General features: G+C 40.2%; 1 protein-coding gene across 9 annotated transcripts in view; it reads left to right on the top strand.

The window, feature by feature from the left end:
* Nucleotides 1-3655: 3655 nt before the first annotated feature.
* Nucleotides 3656-23466, top strand: part of LOC129764655 (multiple C2 and transmembrane domain-containing protein) — a 207601-nt gene continuing 187790 nt past the window's right edge. For 2 of the 9 annotated variants that reach the window (XM_055763953.1, XM_055763959.1), the window contains exon 1: nucleotides 21062-21467. The gene's annotated coding sequence lies outside the window, so the exon portion shown is untranslated. Of the gene's footprint in view, nucleotides 3848-3922; nucleotides 4150-21061; nucleotides 21468-23466 lie in introns of those variants that run through there. The other 7 variants (XM_055763960.1, XM_055763961.1, XM_055763957.1 and 4 more) reach the window with 6 other exon arrangements.

The raw sequence follows: 23466 nt of genomic DNA on the forward strand, positions 1-23466 counted from the left end.
TAGTTCTATGAAATTCGTTGTACCGTCTGTTTCTCTTACGTTAAATTGTACCAGCTGAGCGAGTTTTTTACACATACAAACTATTGCGTAGCTAGTCGATTGGTACACGTTTTCATAACATCTGTTAGAACAGCTGCTGATTTATCTAAATTACTCGTCCCGAATGGAAAATCCAGGCTTCTCAACACAAGATTCGAGACGGTATGTTTCGAATATTTCCTTCAGCACTTTAGTTTCGTTCATCGTTATTAACGAAATTATCTACAACATTGACAACTAAGGTCTCGTGATGGAATCATGCTGGATTCAAGAAATGTTTATAGCCAATTTTCTAAAATTTCAACAAAACGTTGGTCGCTGGAGCTTAGAGCATGATACAAAACACCATAGTTTCTCATCTTCATGCCACGTTCGACTGTAATGCCCAAAAACCAGCTTCCATCAATAACTTCGTTGAGGCGAAGAATTAATAAAGGGTGTGTCACATCAAATAGCATCACGAAAAAAACGCTGTAGAAATTTAATTTTTAGGAATTATATCTTCAGCTTTCGCTTATAATCAGATAAGAGTGTATAGATCACGTTGGCCATGCTTCACTGTCAATTTTTCGTAAATTTGGAAAAATGTCGTCGAACGAAAAAGAGCGTCGTGAATTAATCCTGTGCACTCATTTCGAGAATCCGGAGTTGTCACATCGGGACATCGGTAAGATGCTGGGAATCGTCCAATCCACGGTCAGCAGAGTACTAAAACGATACTTCGAGAACCTAACCATCGACCAGAAGGTGAAGAACGGCAAAAATGGATGCTCCGTTAGTGAAAAAGATCACAAGCGCGTAGTTAAGCAGTTTAGACGTTCTCCGAGAAGTTCGGTCCGGGATGTCGCCAATAAGCTGAATTTGTCAAGTTCATTCGTCCAGCGGACCAAGCAGCGGGAGGGCCTGCGCACATACAAGGTTCAGAAGGCTCCTAACCGCGACGAAAGGCAAAACATGGTGGGGAAGACGCGAGCCCGGAAGCTGTACACCGAAATGCTGACGAAGCCGCATTGCCTGGTAATGGACGACGAAACCTACGTCAAAGCGGACTTTCGTCAGCTGCCGGGCCTGTTGTTCTTCTCCGCAGAGGACAAATTCAGCGTTTCGGAGGAGATTCGCAAGCAGAAACTATCCAAGTTTGCCAAAAAGTACATGGTGTGGCAAGCGATCTGCTCTTGCGGAAAGCGGAGCGCCCCCTTCGTGATGACCGGCACGATAAACGGGCAGGTTTACCTTAAGGAGTGCCTACAGAAGCGCTTACTACCACTATTGAATCAGCACGAGGGCCCGACCATCTTCTGGCCGGATCTCGCTTCGTGCCACTATTCAAAGGACGTGTTGGAGTGGTACGAGGCCAACGGGGTCACCTTCGTGCCAAAGGAAATGAACCCGCCCAACGCGCCGGAGCTTCGCCCAATAGAGAAATATTGGGCGATTATGAAGCAGGCCCTCCGGAAGAACCCAAAAGTTGTCAAATCGGAGGCGGACTTCAAGAGAAAATGGATTTCTGTTCAAAAAAAAAACTACAACCTGACGTTGTACAGAACCTTATGGACGGGGTAAAGAGGATGGTGCGAGCATACGGGTTTGGGCTCGAAGTATGAATATAAAGTAAATGCCAAAAGTTGTTTAATAGTTTTTATTTTACTGTCTAAAATTATCAAAAGGATCGGTCTACTGGGCGAATTTCTACAGCGTTTTTCCGTGATGCAATTTGATGTGACACACCCTTTAGAACTGATTCTCTGACATAGGGGGCTGTCAACATACCCATGGACAACTTTAGGGGGAGGGGGGGGTGTAGGGGGTATCAATATGTCCACGCTTGTCCACGGAAAGGGGAGAGGGTATAGACTATGTCCACGTGGACACAAAAAATAAATATAATATAATCACCGATACATTCTAAATTGTATAAAAACTGTTCCGTATTCAAGAATTTTAAAACTCCGCCCAACCTGAGTATTCCGTAATTATCAATAAACTGATTAAGTTGCCTGGGAGTACTGTTACCGTTTGTTTCGTCGATGATTTTCGTTTGTAGTGTTTAACTATAAGACATTTAGTGTGTAGGAAATTATGCCATAAAATACTTACACAGTTTTTGGAGATTAGGTTAAGTAACATCTACACATGCACATAAAAGCTGGAGTGAGAGAAAGGATAGGATGCAATGGAAGTAGAGACAGGGTTAGAGAGAAAAATGATGAATATATATAGGAAAGAATAGAGAGAGAAGCAGAAGAGAAAATCAAGAGAGTGAAGACAGTATAGAGTAGATAAAATGATCGCTGAAATGGTGGATCATTTCCTGACTAGAGCGACGACAGAGAGTACTCATAAAACACGCGCAGAGAAAAGTTTTATAATTCAACAAAATAATAAATTGTTGTAACAGAAAAGCGTGACAACCAGTAGAAGCTGATAGAATCAGGTATTTATTGAGAATGTCGATGTTAGGATTAAATTAGAAAAGAGACTCGAGGTAAAACTCTCTTCCTCTCTGTCCTATCAGGACCCGTTAATACAGGGTTAGATAATAACCCCAGAAAGCAGTTGAGTTTGAAGCATCGTGCAGAGACCCTATCCAGCCGGCGACAAGGATTCCAGCGGAGGAATGGAATGGAATGGAACAAGGAATGTCCACGGAGGGGGAGGGTGGAGTCTAAAATCGTGATTTTTCTGTCCACGTGGTATGTGGACAACCCCTAAATAGAAACACCGCCAGTATGCCTAGAATGTGATAAACAAGCAGTAACATTATATCCCGGAATACTATACTGAAGTTAGCCGATTCAGCTGGTATACAAATCATATTTGATTGAAAATAGGACTATCTTTCGAATGAAATCACACTATCTGTGTTTTAGTTCAATTCAAAGTTCTATACTAGGGGGTCTCTGTAGCCACAATGGTTACGCGTTCGCTTAGTAAGCGATCGATCGTGAGTTCAAAACTCAGGGCCCTCATTGACCATCTTTGTGTTGTTACAGAATAGCTACGTCCACGCAACAATCATCAGCGATGGAGATCGATCCACGGTCGAAATAAGATCGATTCATCCATACAACTGCTCTGCTCTGCAAGACACATCGGATTGCTGTTCTATAAATAACTCAACAATGATCAATCAACTGTCTCCGCTGTCCGGTGGTCTAGCTGGAAAATGGAAGAACAGAAAGAATACTCTTACGCCTAAATGACTACTGTGTGAATGTACCATATGTAATGGTATAGAAGGAATACCGGCGAATGGCAACTGTGTGTAATGTGCTAATTATAGATATGATAACCATGTGACATGTACACGATTAAAATTCGGCTCTGTTACAGCAAAAATGCAAATGAGCCTCAAATAAATAAATGGGATAAAAATAAAAAGTTCTATACCAGCATGAAGATTATTGAAATTCGTCTAACCAGCAACACTGCCACACTGTCTTCCAGTCTCTACTCTTCATTCGCTCACATCATTTTCTGCGTATTTGTAAGTAACGTGAGCATACTTGCACACATATTACCAGCCGATACAACAAATGTATGATACGTTTCGTTGCATGACACGCTGAGGGGGAGCAAAGCTCTCTCTCCCTCAGAATGCTTTCGGTGCGGAGTTAATTACCCTGCCCATCCGGGCGGGTGAAGAACGGAATTTCTGCAGCGAAAGCTCCAGTCGTATTCCGGATCGCAACGCAGAGTTTGCTTCGCCGGCGGAGTGTTGTCGGTTTGGTTGAAAATGCGATAGTGTATGATTAGAAAAAAAGCAAAGAAAAAATAAAACAACACCAATTGCGAGCGTTTGAAGTGTGTGGGTTAGCTTTAATTGCAATCGTGATTATTGAGTGACCGATCAATCGACTGTGGTTAGCTGCAATCCGCTGTAGATTATTTTAATTGAGCTGCTGACTAGCTATGATCCGACGAATGTCAACAAAGCTGTGCAAGTTTGTGTGCTTATGTGTGTCGTCGACTGTGAAATGCTAATTGTTCTTCTAGACGTACGGATTATTGATTAATAGTTTAATTAAATCAGAGAATCGAAACCCCAATGTGTGGAGTTCGCACGTGATAGCTACAGCGGAAGATTTCAGGCGCAAATGAACAGACAAGGTTATATATTTCAATACGTTCAATTCTTTCGCTATTTGTAACGTGTTAAATGGCTAGAATTTTTACTGTTGGTTTTTACGGTTACGGTTTACGTTCCACTCATTTCAAAGAATAACGCAATTGTGAATACACATTCTTTTATTACAATGAATGGCTTTATGATCAATTCCAATGGTTGTTTTGGAACGTTGCCACATCACAGTTCATTTTGTGCAAACATATTAGAGAAAGTCTAGACATCCTTCAAATCCATTGACTAATAAGAGCTAATAAGGCTGCAGTACATTGTGCCACTGTGGGTTAAGTAAAGTAAAATGCGGCAAATTTATCCGTTTGGTCTAACTCTTCGATACCCTCATTGAAGTTAATTGATTAGTTGCCTTCTTGCTTCCCAACCTCCTAAGTTGTAAACACGATAGTTTACATGCACTTTATTTTTTCGCATGCGGGCCTTAATAGTCACAAATTTGTCTATTAAAATTAAGAATACCTTGTAGTACCAAATGCATTTTCTTGGATGAATAGTATTCATAGTACAGGTCGAACTCGATTGTATACAGACTCGATTATATACAATTTTGGACTCGATTATATACAGTTTTGAAAAAAAATATTTTTTTTTATATTTCAAATATGACTTATTTCAAGAAGAAATGTAACCTTTCAACGTTAAGATGTAATTTAAGTGGCTATTACATGAACAGTGGGGTAAAAGTCATGATTTGTATTGTTTGTATCGATATTGCAGCCATATCAAGAAAGATAGAAGTTGGGTGTCAAAAAACAATTGTAGGGCGGTTAGAGAGCTTCAATTTAATTGATAGAAATAATCTAGTTTAATATAATTTTGTTTCAATGAAATTAATAATAACACATTAAAAATTATTAACTTTTAAGTTTTCCACTTCTAAAATGTTATTAAAATGAACTAATTTAGATGTTCCACTACTATATCCTATACTAAATTTTCTCATCCTTCAAATGAAAGCAACAGAATTGTATTCCGTAGCGTACTTTTTAATGTAGAGCCAGTGTGAGACAACAAAGTCCGAAACAAAAAAAAATTTCAATAACTCTGTCATTGTTGAAATTTGAACATTTGCTTAGAAGGATTTTTTTCATCAAATTGCCTAAAAATCAAAATCAATTTTCATCAAATTGCCTAATTTCAACGTTTATCACTTCCTGAGAGAATTTTGATAAATTTATTTTTTTCATATGAGAAAGGTATTTTCTGACTTTAATGGGATGAATCAAAAATCAAATTCTTCTTTTATATTCAAAAAAAGACGGGTGGGTAATGTCGGGGACATAACCGGAGTGACGTAGGACTATACAAAGGGGACAACTTTTGTTAAATATATATTTTAAATATATTGTTTGATTTTCTTCTCCTACGTGAATACCTACCTATCTACCTGAAAAAATGGATTAGTTTACTGTTTATTCTTTATGAACATGTTGGTGGTTCTGAAAAGAACCTTTGGCGTTGTGTTTTTGCGTTTTTTTCTGAAACCTTTGTACTTATCAACGCCGGGCAACTTTTGCCGTATGCACATATCGTACAATCAAAATGATGGCTGTGATAGGGAAGGCATAGGTGGTCATCAGCGCGCGTTTTGTACTCTAGCGGTCATATTCTTTGTGTGGACACCGACTGGACAACATCGTTGCTGGACGGGCTGGACGGCGAGGGATCGAGTGCCTTTCTCAAGGCAAGAGGGCGGAGGTGGTAGCGCTGGAGTAGGATAGAGTAGAGTTTTCAAAGGGCCTTTCTCAAGGCTAGAGACGAATGAACTGCAAAAGTTTAAAGTCTCTATAATACAATACCTTCCTTCCTTCCTTCTAGCGGTACACACTCACAGGATAGAGACAAATCGGCAGACTCAGCCAAAAGGGGCGAGTCCAACGAGACGAACGAATGAGCGTTAAAAGCGATTGCGTTTGCCATTCGCCACAGCTTTCACAGTTGGAAAATTTCTTCCCATCCAGCTTTGTGACATGTTGTACAGTAAATTACATTCAATGCGACATGCCGAAGCGCCACTCAGTGTCACATTGGAGGCGATTTTAACCTGGAATTGAACATTTGCGATGACAGTGGTACAGTGTCGACTTTCAATGTGGGGTCATAATTTGGATCTCTATGTTTACAAAAATGTTCAACTAAATAAGTCGCATTACACGACCGTCCAATTAGCTAAATGTCGAACTAAATGTAAATTACTGTACTTTCAATCTGGAAACAATTTAAGAATTGGTGAAGATTGAATAATCAGGAAAGTCCCCAACTATCAATAAGCTCAGAACAACTGCCAAATTCACATACTCATCATATCCTGGCAAACAAATTATGAAAAAATCAATTTGTGTTATATTATTATTTTGGATATTGTTTTAGAAAGCATTGAACTGTATTTCCTCTTTTTTGAAAGGTTTAATGGCCCTGAAAAGCGCCTTGTTTTATGGAATGGTTCCAATTTAGAAAACTTAGTACTCGTGGTTTTGAAAAAAAAACCATTCGAACGCCCTCGATGCCGCCTTGTTCTGGATTTGCCACCAAAGCAGTTTGTATAAAGAACAAACTTTTTTCTTCTGCTACCTGATGCCGTTTTGCGATTGCGTTTGCCACTCGCCACTCGCTGCAACTGCCTGTTGTCTTGATGTCCACCGAACCGATTGTGTTCTGTTCCGAATGCGCCGAAACTATATAACGCCGGCTAGGTGAACTGGTGCACTGGTACTAACGCGCTCGGCCTAGCTACCCTTGCGGGGAACTCCAGATCAACACGGTTCGAGCGGGATTTTGCCTTTCCCTTCACTTTTCCTCCTTTACCATGTCCAGACATGGCTGCTTGGGTTGGTTTGTTGATGTGTTGTGATGCGAACCGATGTGATGTACGGTTTGGATGAGAATGATCGTTACGGAAGGAAGGAAGGTCTTGAATTATAGAGACTTTAAACTTTTGCAGTTCATTCGTCTCTAGCCTTGAGAAAGGCCCTTTGAAAACTCAACTCTACTCTACTCCAGCGCTACCACCTCCGCCCTCTTGCCTTGAGAAAGGCACTCGATCCCTCGCCGTCCAGCTCGTCCAGCAACGATGTTGTCCAGTCGGTGTCCACACAAAGAATGTGTTCGTTACGGCAGCGGAGCGGGGATTTTTAAGCTGACTGGCTGGCTCGAGAATTACGCATGTGTGAGACTGCGACCAATGTTTCGTTCATTTTTTTTTCTTTTTCCTTTCCAATCGTGCTTCATTCTATTTCGCTGCTGCTCTGGTTGCCCGTTTTGGTCGGTACGATTTGAGGAGCACAAAATGGACCAATCAAAAATGGGCACATAGTGCATTTGGACAATGCTTGATATTTCACAATTATTCAATTATTTATCTCAAGAAAAATGAAATGTTATTCGTTATGATAGATGCGTAGATATATTTCCTATCAATTGATGCAAAAACCTTTGCGATCTATTGAGAAATGCTCGAGTTATAAGCGTTCCAAATCATGCATTTTTTCCTACTTGTTCAGTGCCTAGATTTCCATTTCACCCCCTATATCTTCCGGTTAGACGTAGTCCTACGTCAAAAAAAAAAAAAAATACATGCTAAAAAACAAATGAAAATTTTTATTTTTGACTCGATTATAAAGGGTGTGTCACATCAAATTGCATCACGGAAAAAACGCTGTAGAAATTTAATTTTTAGGAATTATATCTTCAGCTTTCGCTTTAAAATCAGATAAGAGTGTATAGATCACGTTGGCCATGCTTCACTGTCAATTTTTCGTAAATTTGGAAAAATGTCGTCGAACGAAAAAGAGCGTCGTGAATTAATCCTGTGCACTCATTTCGAGAATCCGGAGTTGTCACATCGGGACATCGGTAAGATGCTGGGAATCGTCCAATCCACGGTCAGCAGAGTACTAAAACGATACTTCGAGAACCTAACCATCGACCGGAAGGTGAAGAACGGCAAAAATGGATGCTCCGTCAGTGAAAAAGATCACAAGCGCGTAGTTAAGCAGTTTAGACGTGATCCGAGAAGTTCGGTCCGGGATGTCGCCAAAAAGCTGAATTTGTCAAGTTCATTCGTCCAGCGGACTAAGCAGCGGGAGGGCCTGCGTACATACAAGGTTCAAAAGGCTCCTAACCGCGACGAAAGGCAAAACATGGTGGGGAAGACGCGAGCCCGGAAGCTGTACACCGAAATGCTGACGAAGCCGCATTGCCTGGTAATGGACGACGAAACCTACGTCAAAGCGGACTTTCGTCAGCTGCCGGGCCTGTTGTTCTTCTCCGCAGAGGACAAATTCAGCGTTCCGGAGGAGATTCGCATACAGAAACTATCCAAGTTTGTCAAAAAGTACATGGTGTGGCAAGCGATCTCCTCTTGCGGAAAGCGAAGCGCCCCCTTCGTGATAACCGGCACGGTAAACGGGCAGGTTTAACTTAAGGAGTGCCTACAGAAGCGCTTACTACCACTATTGAAACATCACGAGGGCCCGACCATCTTCTGGCCGGATCTCGCTACGTGCCACTATTCAAAGGACGTGTTGGAGTGGTACGAAGCCAACGGGGTCACCTTCGTGCCAAAGGAAATGAACCCGCCCAACGCACCGGAGCTTCGCCCAATAGAGAAATATTGGGCGATTATGAAGCAGGCCCTCCGGAAGAACCCAAAAGTTGTCAAATCGGAGGCGGACTTCAAGAGAAAATGGATTTCTGTTCAAAAAAAACTACAACCTGACGTTGTACAGAACCTTATGGACGGGGTAAAGAGGAAGGTGCGAGCATACGGGCTTGGGCTCGAAGTATGAAAAATGGAAAATGCCAAAATTTGTTTAATAGTTTTTATTTTACTGTCTAAAATTTTCAAAAGGATCGGTCTACTGGGCGAATTTCTACAGCGTTTTTTCCGTGATGCAATTTGATGTGACACACCCTTTATACAGTGAAAAGGAATCAAAAACTATATATAATCGAGTCCGCGCTGTAATAGTGTTTGATTAGTTTTACGTGATTTCTATGTAGTTTGGTGTGCTGAAAACGTTCTTTTATAATCCTTAACGGGTCAAATTGTTGCTTCTATAACTAGTTTACATCAGTGCAATCAGTCTACGATGCCGAATAATGTAACTTTCGAACTAAGCCAATGTAAACAACATGTGAACGCGAGAGTTCAGACATACCCTGACTTGAGGAGCCTTACCAGGACGAAGTATTGATTCAGGGGAATTTAGTGAGGTCATTCCTATTGAAAAAAATGTGTCGGTTGTTGAACAAAACTATCGACAAATCGAAAAAGAAGCAGGAGCGATAAGATTTGGTTGCAGAAAATTTCATGATTACGTATGGGGAGCTCCTTTGACGATTGAGACAGATCATAAGCCCTTGGAGAGTATCTTCAAGAGACTATTGGTAGATGCACCTCCTAGACTAAAACGAATCCTGTACGATGTGAAAGCTTATACGCCCTTGATTGTGTATCGAAGAGGCAAAGACATTCCTGTTGCTGATGCATTGAGCCGAATCTGCGAGCCCCAAAGCGCTGCAATTGACGAAGAACTATCTGACCAAAAAGAATGCCGTTTCTTGCCTTGAACGTTCAGCCGAAGAGCGTTACAACAAAGCCACTGCGGAAGATCGTAATCTACAGGAATTGTTAGGGTATATATACGGTTGGTGGCCCAGTAATGATCAACAGGTAAAGAAAAATATTCGCTATTATATCTCGCTTCGTGAACAGTTGTCGGAATTAGATGGTTTGGTCTTTAAAGGCGAAAAACTTGTTGTTCCCGAGACTGAACGAAATGCATTTCTAAAAGTCATACACGAGGGGCATTGTGGCATTCAAGCTTCGATCAGAAGAGCTCGCGAGTTTGTGTTTTGGCCGGGAATGGCAAAAGTAATCTGCGACTATATGGGAAAGTGCAAGATTTGTCAACAAACGCAGAAATCTAAGCAAAAGGAGGAAATATTTTTGAAGACATACCAGAATACCCTTTTCAGATTGTGGCAAGCGATCTCTTTCATTTTGGCGGTCAAGAATTTGTGCTTTTAGTGGATTCCTTTAGCGGTTTTTACGAGTTTCGAAAACTCAAAGAATCGTCGTCAGAAGAAGTGATTAAATTTCTCAAAGAAAAGTTTGCATGTTTTGGTTGTCCAGAAGAATTTCATAGTGACGGGGGTCCACAGTATTCGTCTGAATTGTTTACATAATTCACTAAAGAGTGGTGCTTTAAGCATGCAAAATCAAGTCCAAGTTTCCCTAGAGCCAATGGCTTAGCAGAACGTTATGTGCAAAGTGCGAAGAACTTGATTAGGAAATGTGCGCTGAGTGGAGAGGACCCTTATCGAGGATTACTTCTAATGAGGAACACACCTGGCGAAAACTTAAACTCGCCGGTAGAGAGATTACTTGGAAGAAAAACCCGAAACCAATTGTGTTTCGCTAAGAACATATTGAAATCGAAGACGACTGAACTGCCGTTGGAGGCATAAGTGTCACATGTTACAAAAAAAGAAATTGAGAAAAACGCAATTTAAGTTTTTTTCAAATGATTTTTGCCAATCGGTATATTTCGCTGTTTTAATTTACTTTAACGCAATCAATTATAGAAGTTTATCTCTATCATATGAGCCTTGCTCATAAATTGCCAAAAAGAACTATATTCCCCTAAAAACAGAATGTGACATTTATGCCGCGAAATTCTTTGCCCAGGCGAAAAATGTACGCATAATTGTCACACTGTCAACATTCTCGCAACATTCTTGTTGTTGTTGTTTTTGATTGGTTTAACATTTTGTGAGCGACGGTTTTATTTCTTTGTTGTGATCCTTTGTGCCGGCGGAAGTGGAACCAGAGATGGAATATTTGAAGTAGTACGGAGAATCCAGAGTGTCGAGAAATCGGAATAGGAGTTCCACGGGTTCGACCTGGAAAATATCACAGGTGAGCGGCTATTGTCAGCGCAGCCGGTAAACGTTCCGGGACCGATGTCAGAATTGGACGACCAATCGACTCACAGCGGCTACGGCATAGGTTCCGTGCCCAAGACGAGTTTCGAAGACGGTGACGAAACAACAATCAACTGGAACCAAACGGAATGCAATGTTCAGAGCTGTGATATGGATAATGCCGTTCTACGCATAGTTGTCCCATGTTACTTTTTGACAATTTTCACTTTTTTTCATAAAGCGATGTTTTATGCCTAATCTACCGGAAAACACAAAAAAAGTTATAGCTTTTAGAAAAACCACATCAAGCTCAATTGTCCTATGTTGATATTCTTGGCATAACAGTCCCACCATGAATTTTTAAACCATAATCAAGCTTGATTGATTCAAGTGAGGGGATCTTGTCACATTTCATTAAACAATAGTTTAGTGCTTATAAAAAACCCAGTGTATTGCTAAATTGAATTGCTTTTTAGCTGTTGGTAGACAAATATGGCAAAAAACTTTGATTGCGTTTTTCTCGGCTGCTGATTTTGTAACATGGGACAACTATGCATGTACGGCTGTATGATAGCTCTTGAAGTTTTTTTTGATGTGCAGCCACAGAGGAAATCCGGGAAAAAACTAAAAAAGAAAGGAAACGAGAGGACTCGACTAAAAAACGGCGACTGTCGCATACGGCCATTCTGGAAAACTGCAGTTGCATCAAAAAGTGCAACGAGAAATTTTCTCGAGATGACAGGCTACAGTTCCACAAGACATATTGGGAACTGGACCATGCTGGTCAAGGAAATTTAATACGACAGCATGCTCATCTAACACCTGTCAGACGGCGCCGGAGCCGAAAAGTGTCTACGGATTTAGTTAAACAGCTTGCAGTTACATGTACTCTTCCGAGCTCGAGCGGTGACCCCGTCACTGTATGCAGAATTTTTTTTTCAACACGATTGGTTTTCGAGAAAATTGTGGGTAAATTTTTGAAAGCATTGTGATTGTAACATGATTTATTTATTTGAAAAATAGTAATGTGATTTATAAATGTATCCAGGCAGCTCGGGACGGACCTCCAGTAGGCCGACGTGGGAAATATCAGAGAATCATTTATTCGGATATGGTCCAAGTACCTCCCATTATCGGCGAGCACATGCTCCAAACCGCCTTTATCTACCTTTAAGGCGATTACACATTATCCGGTTTCTGCCGGACCGGTTTCAAAAAACGCCGCTGGGTTTGGACGGATAACCGGACAACAATGTGAAAGAGACCTCGCACTACACAAAACCGTACATCTCTCACATACACATACATGCATTCATTTATATAGTGGATTGACAGGTAAACATTGCTGCAAATATTCCTGCTATATATAGCTAATCAGCTATGGTGCAAATATTCGCGGAAAAACATGCATGCGACTAATTGCCTGTTGTTTGTTCCAGATGTTAATTTGTTCCCGATGAATTTTCAAAAACATTATCAAGTCGCTTCAAATCATTTCGCCCCATTTCAGGATACGTTCGCGAGCCTCTTCAGTGATTCGCAAAGCACCCACGTTCATCTTGGGCACATATGGTTCAACAACGGCTCCTAAACGACGGCACAAATAGCATGATTTATTTCACAAGCTCTGTTGCCACATATTTTTCCAATAGTCTCAGAAACAGTATTAAATAAAAGTGTAAAATTTGATGAGTCAATAATAATAACATTTGGTAACAACTAGGGGCACAATTTATTTATATGCATAATGTGTTCACTTCCTGTGATTATCTTGCTTCTTCTTCTTTTTGGCTTTAAGAGGGTTTAAACTTTTCAGTTCATTCGCCTCTAGCATGTGATTATCTTGGAATAAAATAACATCATAATTTTCCTTCAAACATTATTTCATTGCTGCTTCCGCAGATCCTAGTTCAGACACGCGCTCAGCATTCCGCAGCCGCAATTCCTCAAGCACGTACTCCTGGGGCAGAAGCAGCTTCTCGAGCGCATTTCGCATCAACATACAACTATTTGTTACGCGGATCCTGGGCAAAGAATGACCGAATCAGATATGCTGGGTAATTTCGTTCCGATAGAACCGATGGCTCAGCGTCGGGCAGGGAAACATCTTGATCACCGAACACATATCGGACAGTTTGGACTTGAGTCCTTTGAGCCGAACCTCGGCCACCTCGTCGTCAATCGCGTTCCAGGTCAGGTCAAACTGTGTGGAATACCCAATAAGAATATTAGAAGAGTGAGCTTTTTTTTGTGTTCAATTTAACAAAAACTAACCTTCTCGCTTAAAATCTGCTCCTTGATGAACCAGTTGGAGATTTGTTCGACAGTGATTTCAAAAAAGGGTTGTTGTTTAATTAACGAAAGTTAATTGAAGGACCCGCTCTATTTGTCGAAGGACACAACGTTGATAACACAGTCCGTGTCAATATGTTCCATGATGACATTGTGCATCTTTGACCATTGCTTCACATTGACCAGAAACTTGGATCACCGAATTTGTCCCACAGCACAGGTCGTTACTAAAGAAGCGAAAGAAAAATTTCGGCATCCATTGCACTCTACTTCTTCTTGAATGGCGTTAACGTTCCCTTGTGGAACTTTTGCCGTCTCAACGTATGCATTAACTAGCGTCATTTATTAATACTTGGTCGAGATTTCTTAAGCCAAATAACACGCCTTGAATGTATTCCGAGGGGCAAGCTCTTGAATACGCATGACCACAGTGCAAGTCGAAGGAAATTTCTTTGACGAAAAATCCCCCGGCCAGAACGGGAATCGAACCCGAACACCCGGCATGATAATGTGAGACGCTAACCACTCGGCCACGGGTGCACTAGCAAATTCTAAATTGATTTCAAAATCAACAAACAAACGTCAACAGCACACATATACTAGTACATGGGAAGAAAATTGTCTGAATAGTACTAATACTTACAGACATGACAAACAACTGTCAATTCGCGTTGATGGTATGGAGCTTCGTGCTCCGCTTTTGGGAAATGATGTGATAATGGGTTCTCAGGTGCAGTAAACATGTGTTTTAAAAATAAAAATTTCGAATGAAAATTAACTTTTTTTCATAAAATATGTTCTTTATGTAATAGAGTAACACGTTCTTTTGCAAGTGGGGAAAAACCCCTGAACAAGAATTGTGTTTTAAGTTGTTCAAATTTTTAATGAAAACTGTTAATTTCATATTATTTCATTACTTTAAACACGTAGTACTGACTCTTACTTAATATTTTTTGTATAATTTTCTTGATATTTCCACTAAAGCCTGTAAGCATCATTTCAATATAAAATCACAATTAAACTGTCTGGTCCTATAAGGTCCTATAATCTTATAGAGAATGATTTGCTTTCCCAAACTGATGTCTCCACCAGACGTCGACACAATACTACTGTCATCGCGTATAATGCTTGTCCGGTCACCGGACATTGCAGTCGCAGTAGACGGCTGCATCACGGCGCCGTAAAAATGTTGGTACGGTCGAAATTTGCCATTTGGGTTTCAAACCGATCCGGCAGAAACCGGATAATGTGTAATCGGCCTTATACGAGGAATACGAAGCCAAGCAAAACCTCAAAGCAAACTATTCGTTGTATTGTAGAGTTGTTAAAGAAAACAACGTCTCGTTTGTTAAGCTCGGGCACGAAGAATGTGAGACGTGCGTTGCTGCAGAGCAACGCCACAAAGCCAATGGAGACTCCGAAATCAAGGATTGTAGCTGCTCCGACTGTTCTGCACTACATCTTAAACGTGCAAAGGAATCACGACTGTCTTATCGAGCTGATGGTGACCAAGTACTGACTGATGAAGCAGTTTTCTCTGTTGATTTGCAAAAAGTAAGTTCTCAGATATCCGAATTCTACTCTATCATTTTTAAAGGCTAATATTTTTTTTCCTAGGTCATACAACTTCCAAGATTGGATGGCTTCAAGAGCGTAATTTTTCACAAATATTGCTAGTATTTAATGAGACCTTTGCACCTGTTGGCGCCTACGCAAAAGCATTTCCAGTGCCTGCGTTCATTTGGCCAGAGTCGGTTAATGATCGCACAACCAATGAAATCCTCAGTTGCTTTTTCAAAATAATTAAGAAGTACGCTGTCCTGAAGAGCATTACTTTTTGGTTGGATAATTGCAGTTCGTAGAACAAGAACTGGAATTTGTTTCAGCACATTATCCTGCTAATAAACAGTAACGAAATGCAGGTCAAGCGGATATTTTTCAAATACTTCGAATCAGGACATACGTTCATGGGCGCTGACTCTTTCCATGCAGCGGTTGAATCCAAAATGCGCCATGAACGTAACATCACCTTCGAAAACTTCAAGTCAGCGGTTGGCAATGCTAAGAAAAATGTAGACGTACTTGATATGCAAGCTGCTGACTTTTTCCAAGCTAAACTCACCGTTTCGCAGTATACGATAAATCAATGCAAGCCTCGCCCTTACGTGAATACTATGCGTAAAGTGATGTTTTAAAAAGGCTGTTATGAAATTGGATACACGGACAACATCAACAGCGAAGACCTTAAATATTGCAAGTTGCTTTCTAAGAAGCAACTTAAGTTGGTTGACAAGGATTCGTTCTCTATTGCGGATAATGTGCGCTGGCAAAATTCTCCTCGAGGAGTTGAAGTAGACAAGAACACTTCTCTTTTGAAAGTGGTTCTACCTGTTGTTACTGAAGAGGAAAAATCTTTTTTTATCGATCTTCCGACGAAGCACCAAGCTTCTGATTAACATGATGTAATCTACATCATTGTTCTTGTTACTTTCTTTGAATAAATGCTATCGTAATACAACACAATTATTATAGATCTCTTAAAAAAAAGGAATATACTATATTATAGGTTCCTCCTTTATCTCATTTATTTTTTTATGAACATTTGACAATATCTACGGAAGAGAACAACGTCTTAAACCGTCATGTACACGTAGAATGTGGACGACCCCTAGGAAAATTCATCTCCTACCGCGTACAACTTTGCATATAGATTAAAAAAAATGTTTGGATTGTGTCGGCACTCACCAATCTCCCCCTAAACTATTCACGTGGAAAGTTGATGACACCTAAAAGTGTGACGTAATTTATGGACGGTTCTTAGGGTGAATCAAGCAGCTTTATAAATATTGTTAGTGTGTGCCTCTATGTGTGTTCATTACGTCTCATTTTATCGGTGTGACAAATATGCCTCCATTTGTTACAATGTGACAAAATGACTTTGAATTTTTTTCGAGTTTTCTGAAATAAACCTCATGTTTTGACCAAAAAAAAAATCAAAACTACGTATTAAACTATGACGTTAGGCATCAAAACCTCAAAAATGTTGAAATGTAACATGTGACACTTATGCCTCCAACGGCAGTAAACGGATAAGTAAAAAACTACGGCTGAATCGAGAAAGACAAAAGATGTATGCGGATAGAATTTCGCAGTGCTTTAAGAAAATTCCCATAAACAGCAGGGTGTGTGTGCAAAATCCAGACGACTCGTGGTCTTCTGGAATAATAAGGCTTAAAAAAGGGGATAGATCATGTATGATAAATTTGGATGACGGTCGTGAACTTTGGCGCAACAGTCACTTCATTCAACCTATAAGAGTAAGAGAGCCGATTGTTCCACAAAGATACGCAAGACTTTCATCTGGATCTGATCCTGTTGATTCACCATTGGAACAAGCGGAATCCACAAGCGAGGCGACTAGCTCAATAAAAGCTCAGGAAACTGATGTATCAGTAACGAGTTCAACATCATCGCAAGCTATGCCAAAGATAGCTCCAGCGCAGTCGGACAATTCCTTTGAGCCGCATAAGACACGATATGGTCGTGAAATCAAACCACCCAAGAGACTAGATTTGTGAGATGTTCACTTTATCTTTTCTTAATGTAATTTTTTATGTTTTGATCCCTTCTTTAACTGAAATGTATTTTCTTTATTTTCTATATTATTACTCGCATTATATAAAAAGGGGGATGTAACGAAGTTGGGTTATATTCACGATTGCATATTTTGTATTAACCGTGCATCAAGAATAAAGCTGTCAGTTACTATGAGTTAACCCCTTCCCGTATTATTTAATACGTCACACATCAAGTGATTTCACTAGCCTGCTGAGCGTTCTAGCGCCATATGTTATTCCAGTACCCACGAGTGAGACTCTATGTTGTACGGGAAAGGGTTAATTAAACCTAACACAACGTTTTCTTTTATATAGGAGTCTGTAAAATACGTTCTTGTTCTAGCTTGACAATAATGAAATTCAAACCGTCATTATCCATGTATTGATACTCAAATCAGCAATCTTTTCCCTTATTCAAAACAAAAAAAAAAGAAAGGTTCTTTTACATGAGCTTTTCTATAGTGAAGTTTATCACTAAATAATACCAATCACTGACGGTAATTCACAATATTGAAAGATTTTTTCAAAATTGTTTCATAATATATTTACCACGGTCGCGGCTGTCACCCCTCTAAGGGTGGACAGTCCCTTCCGACCCCCCCCCCCCCTACACTACGCCACTGGGTAGCGTAAACATTTCAATAATTAATGTATAATATTTACCGTTCTTAATCTTTCATTCGGACGCTTAAGGTATATGATGCAGAAAACAGATGTAAACTTTATGCACAGGTATTATTTGGTTGATATTCTTCATAAATTACTTCAATATGCTTTTAAGCTTTCTACTTTGATACCTATTTGATTGAAAACAAAAAAAAATTTATCGAATTAAATGCTTTCCAAATGAAACGAATAAGAGTCAAACTTCGGACACTAAATAAAATTTCGGACAGATTGAATTCAAATTTCGGACACTTTATTTTGTAATGTTTTGGACGAAAATTACATTACACTTGATTATATTTTATAGTCAACTGCGAAACACTTACCAAGCAATCACAGTAAACTGTTAACGATGATGAGAACTGATGAAACACGAGAGAAATTTAAATATTTATGAACGGGTAAATTCTATTTGCTCACGCTAAGGAAACGTCAAACACAAACGATAATGAGTAGTGTTGTAAGATTTCTGCCGATTACGTTATAATTCAAATGTACAGGGTTTTCCAACTGTAAATTCCGAAAGTAAATTGTAATAAAACACACTTAGAATTCGAATTTCGATGAAACTTTTATTTCAAATTAAAGTTTGGTTTATGCCATTATGTGTGAAATACAACATCATTCAAATGTCCACCTAGGGCTTCCTCGCATACCTTGATCCGGAACAGGTAATTTTCGATGACTTTTCGGCACATATGGGGCGGTATCTCGGTCATAACTTCACGAATGTTGTCTTTCAAATGTTCAAGAGTTTGCGGAGAGTTGGCATAGACACGGTCTTTCGCATAACCCCACAAAAAAAAGTCTAGCGGGTTCAAATCGCATGATCTGGACGGCCAATTGGCATCACCAAAACGCGAAATTATGCGTCCCTCAAATTTCGTTCGCAATATGGCCATGTTCGGTCGTGTTGTGTGGCACGTGGCGCCGTCCTGCTGACACCACATGTCATCCGTATCCATATCTTCGATTTGTGGCAAAAAAAATCGGTTAACATGCGCCCATAGCGCTCACCATTTACAGTTACCGTCTCGCCGTCCTCATTTTCAAAGAAATACGGCCCGATGACTCCACCAGACCATAATACGCCCCAAACAGTGACTTTTGGCGGATGCAATGGCCTCTCAACAATCACGTGTGGATTTTCTGAGGCCCATATACGGAAATTTTGGGTGTTCACATAGCCACCGAGCTCGAAAAGTGCCTCATCGCTGAAGAAAATTTGATGCGAAAATTCAGCATTTTGCTGCTGTTGTTCGTTCATCCAATCGACGTATGCCCGACGCATTCCATTGTCACCACGCTTTAATTTTTGTACCAGTTGGACTTTTTATGGATGTAGGTGCAAGTCCAAATGCAAAATTCACCACAATGATGTGTTTGACAAGCCCAATTGCTGAGCACGCCGTGGAATCGAAATATTCGGGTCATCCTCCACACTGGCAGCAACAGCAGCAATATTTTCGGCCGAACGCACATTACGATGATGCACAGGTTTCGTAATATCCGCTACGGATCAAGTTTGTTCGAATTTACGCACTACATTAGCGATTGTGTGCTCTGTAGGCCGTCCGTGACGACCAAAATCCGTCCGTAATGCTCGAAAAACATTTGCCGGGTTTTCATCATTTTTATAGTATAATTTAACAAAATTAACACGTTGTGCGATGCTAAAACGATCCATATTGTAAAATGGCAGACATTCAACTAACGATATGACGCTTTGGTTGACAGCTATGTCAAACGGTTGTCAGCGCAGGGCTGTATACTTTCGGAAGCCCGAAATGGAAAACCCTGTATAAACAGCAGAGTGTGTGTGCAGAATCCAGACGGCTCGTGGACTTCCGGAATAATAAGGCTTAAAAAGGAGATAGATCATATATGATAAATTTGGATGACGGTCGGGAACTTTGGATATTTACCGTTCTGAATAATTCATTCAGACGCTTAAGGTATATGATGCAGAAAACAGATCTAAACTTTATGCACAGGTATTATTTGGTTGATATTATTAATAAATTACTTCAATATGCTTTTAAGCTTGCTACTTTGGTACCTATTTGATTGAAAACAAAAAAAAAATCGAAATAAATGCTTTCCAAATGAAACGAATAAGAGTCAAGCTTCGGACACCAAATAAAATTTCGGACAGATTGAATTAAAATTTCGGACACTTTATTTTGTAATTTTTTGGACGAAAATTACATTACACTTGATTATATTTTATAGTCAAATGCGAAACACTTACCAAGCAATCACACTAAATTGTTAACGAAGATGAAAACTGATGAAACACGAGAGAAATTTAAATATTTATGAACGGGTAAATTCTATGTGCTCACGCTAAGGAAACGTCAAACACAAACGATAATGAGTAGTGTTGTAAGATTTCTGCCGATTACGTTATAATTCAAATGTAGTTTTCATGTGAAATGATAGTGAAACCAAGGGATTACCCTAAAGAAGCAATTGTGATTCTAATTTTATAGTTATATCATCAGTGCATTAAGCATTTCAAGATATTAGAACAAAGTGTCCGAAATATGATTCAGAACGGTATGGAACAAACGTAATTACTTCGCTGTGCTGAACTGAGCAAATTATTCGACTGTGCAACAAACACAAATGTTGCACGGCATCTCATTCTACCATAACAAATTTTCTCACGAAACCACCACAACCAAATAGTGTATTTACTTTGGAGCCAGCATGCAATCCATCGTACGTAGGAAGCTACCCTGGTATGCTATGAATATCCCTGCGTTAGTGTTGCGTTGCTAGATCAGAGTTTGTATGGAATATAAAATATTTTTGTAATTTAGTGGATAATGGAAAGTTATTTCTTCCCAATAAAGTTGCATATTCGATGTAGCAATTTGCCTCTGAATATTGGGTGTTGGGTGTTTCCAAGTGGATCGTGCTTTAAAATTCAAATACAAAGCAAGAACCCCTCATTAACATTATTCAATAAAGCAAATTTACGACCTTTCCTGTATAATAACTTGTTAACTGTTGTCACTTTTTGAATCAATTATTTAGTAATCTCAGTGCACGAACAGAAACGGAAAAACGCCAAAATTGCAAAAAAATTGCAGAAAATTACATAAATTTAATAGTCACAAATTCCGAACAAAACATTTTGATACTGCCAGCAATTTTCATCTATGGATGTAATTTTGTGTACGATACACAAATTATAGCATACCTTAGGTGTGTGCCAAGGCAAGTTGCACGCAACCATTGCGAAGCACACATACGTAATACCCGCGGGAGTCTCGAAAACGTGAGAAACGGTGAGAGAGAAAACGGCCATAGCATATCTCCCCAATGCTCTGACACCCCCCGTGTTGGAAGTGTCAGTTTCACAACTTGGCACACAGAAAAGCACCGTATTCGTTGGAGTGAAGAGGTGGAGATCGCCACCGGCGGCCATGTGAAGACTCAGTCGTTCTCGTGTGGTGTTTTGTATGAACTGTGGAGATTTTTTTTTGTTGCGCTTGCAGTACGACTACTACATCGGGAGTGGATGCTCAGTTGTTAACCATTCGCACTGTGTCCTGTTCCGTGTGTCGCCCGACCTCAGGAGTGCAGTGTGTGGCAATTTTGCTTCTTGAAGCGCTTTGTTCCGGTGTGGTTTTCCCTGTGTTCCAGGACGAAAAGCTTCCGTAGCTGGTGCGTGTGTTTGTGCTGAAGGAAAATCACTGCTGTTCGGTCACATTCGAAGAGCCCACGATTGTGGAATATAGTTTTCCGTTTGTCCAATTGCGGTTCGATGCTGAAAGGTATGAATGAATGAATGAAAAATGGAATCACTAGTGCAGTGGGTGACGGTGTCGCAAAGAGAAGTAGAAGTGGGTTGAAGAAACCACCCCCTGGGGTGAGGTGGGCGGATGAAGAGAGCGCGAGAGCGCATTGTGTCAACCGAGTTTTCCCGAACAAAAATAAAGCCCAAACGGAGTATATCAGCTAGAGTGAATGAAATGAGTAACCGGGAGTGATGATAACTGATTGCAGCAAGATGACAATAAACGTTGTGTTCTTAATGCTGACAGATTTGCAAAAAAAAAAAGAAATCACGTCGGGTAAATCAATATTTTCGGCGTTCTGAATCGTACCACGGACAGCAAGTGAATGGAAAATTTGGCTGGCGACGGCCGCAAAAGTCGTCGTCACGCATCTTTCGCAGAATTCTGGTGACGCCAAGTACAATTATTTGGCGACAGGGGGCGCGTCGGAAAATTTCCATACCAACCAGTGGCCCCATCGTTATATACATTTATTTATTGTTTGCGAACTGAAACACAAGTGGTGCGCAAAAAAAAGTGAACTTTAACTAGGCTTTGACTTGGAGCGGTGGAAAGCTGCCGGCGCCAAAATACTCCACGAACAAGAGTCCCCACCAGACGACGGTGGAAAATGTGTATGTAACGTGCCGTTTTTCCTCTGTTGTTCGTTTGTAATTATCCTAGCGTGCAATTGATTTTTCGTTTCCACCGTGTTGAAGTCCCCCTTCTTTTCGAGCGCGCTGTTTGTTTTGCTCAGGCATTCGTTATGGCTTCTGTCAGGGGATGAAGTAATGTGCGCTCTCACGACAGTCGACTGTGCGAGGAAATTGTTAAATGGAATGAACCGCCAGGCGTCACCATCGAACAGCATGTCGTGTGGATGGAGACAGGATAGGTGATTTTTTTTCCTCTCGTTTCCGTGGAATCATGCTCATGCCACGATCGTAGCCTGTGTAGGTTTATTTCCAGTTGGATTCCCAGTTGATTTATATTGAATACAATGGGAAGCGAAATAAATTCATCATGATTTTTAATGTACAGCAGTTTTTCTTCTCTATAAATGATTGAAATTTTACGAAACGAGAGATCGAGCTCGTAGAGTTGATTAACTATTACAATGTATCCTGGATACAGTGAGGTTGCTCTATGTATGAGTGTCATATGAGACGATCTCATGTACCAGATTTCCCTTTGAGAACCGCTGCAGAATCGCAACAAGATGTTAATGTTACTTGCTTTGCAGATTTATTCGTTATTTTTGGTACAAATTCTGTACGGTACAGAGTACAGATTTTCGTCAAAAAGTACAAATTGGTACAGATTTTTTCCACGTGTGAGATTTCTTACATTTGAGCAACATTAAGGTACATGACGACATTTACGCCGCAGTATTTCTTTTTTTATTATTCTTTATTTTTGAGGCTTTCAGCCTCCTGGGCTGGTTCGTCTCAGCGCAGTATTGCTTGATGCTGCTGATCCTAAAAGCATTTACAATTTGATCAGTTTCATAAGGTGGAAATTCGTTGTGTTAGAGGCCTTTCCAGTCTACGATAGGAATATAGAAGATCTGGAGAATTAATTCCGTACTCTAAAGATAAAATTACTCCGCAAGGAAATCACAGTTTCAGAAAATGAGCATGTGCACGATTCATGGATTGGTGTTAAAATGAATTGACGGTTCGATCGCATTTTCGGCGCTTCGATGCCTTGTTTGTGACGTTCTCACTACGCCTCACTCCTTGGATATTTTTTCCTTAATATAATCAGAACAAAGATAAGCTTCGAAATCGGCTTAGCAACTATGCGATGAACGCTATTTTGAGATCAAAAGATTTGATTGAACATGATAGCTATGTATCATCAAACACACGAATGACTTGCAAATGTAAATGTAGTATTTATAGAAAACTAGATGACCCGGCAAACTTCGTCCCGGCCAAAATGTATTTTCTTTATCACATCCACGTTTTCCCACTTAGCGCTGTTCATTGGTCCA

Source organism: Toxorhynchites rutilus, chromosome 2 (genome assembly GCF_029784135.1).
Source record: "Toxorhynchites rutilus septentrionalis strain SRP chromosome 2, ASM2978413v1, whole genome shotgun sequence".
Taxonomy (NCBI): domain Eukaryota; kingdom Metazoa; phylum Arthropoda; class Insecta; order Diptera; family Culicidae; genus Toxorhynchites; species Toxorhynchites rutilus.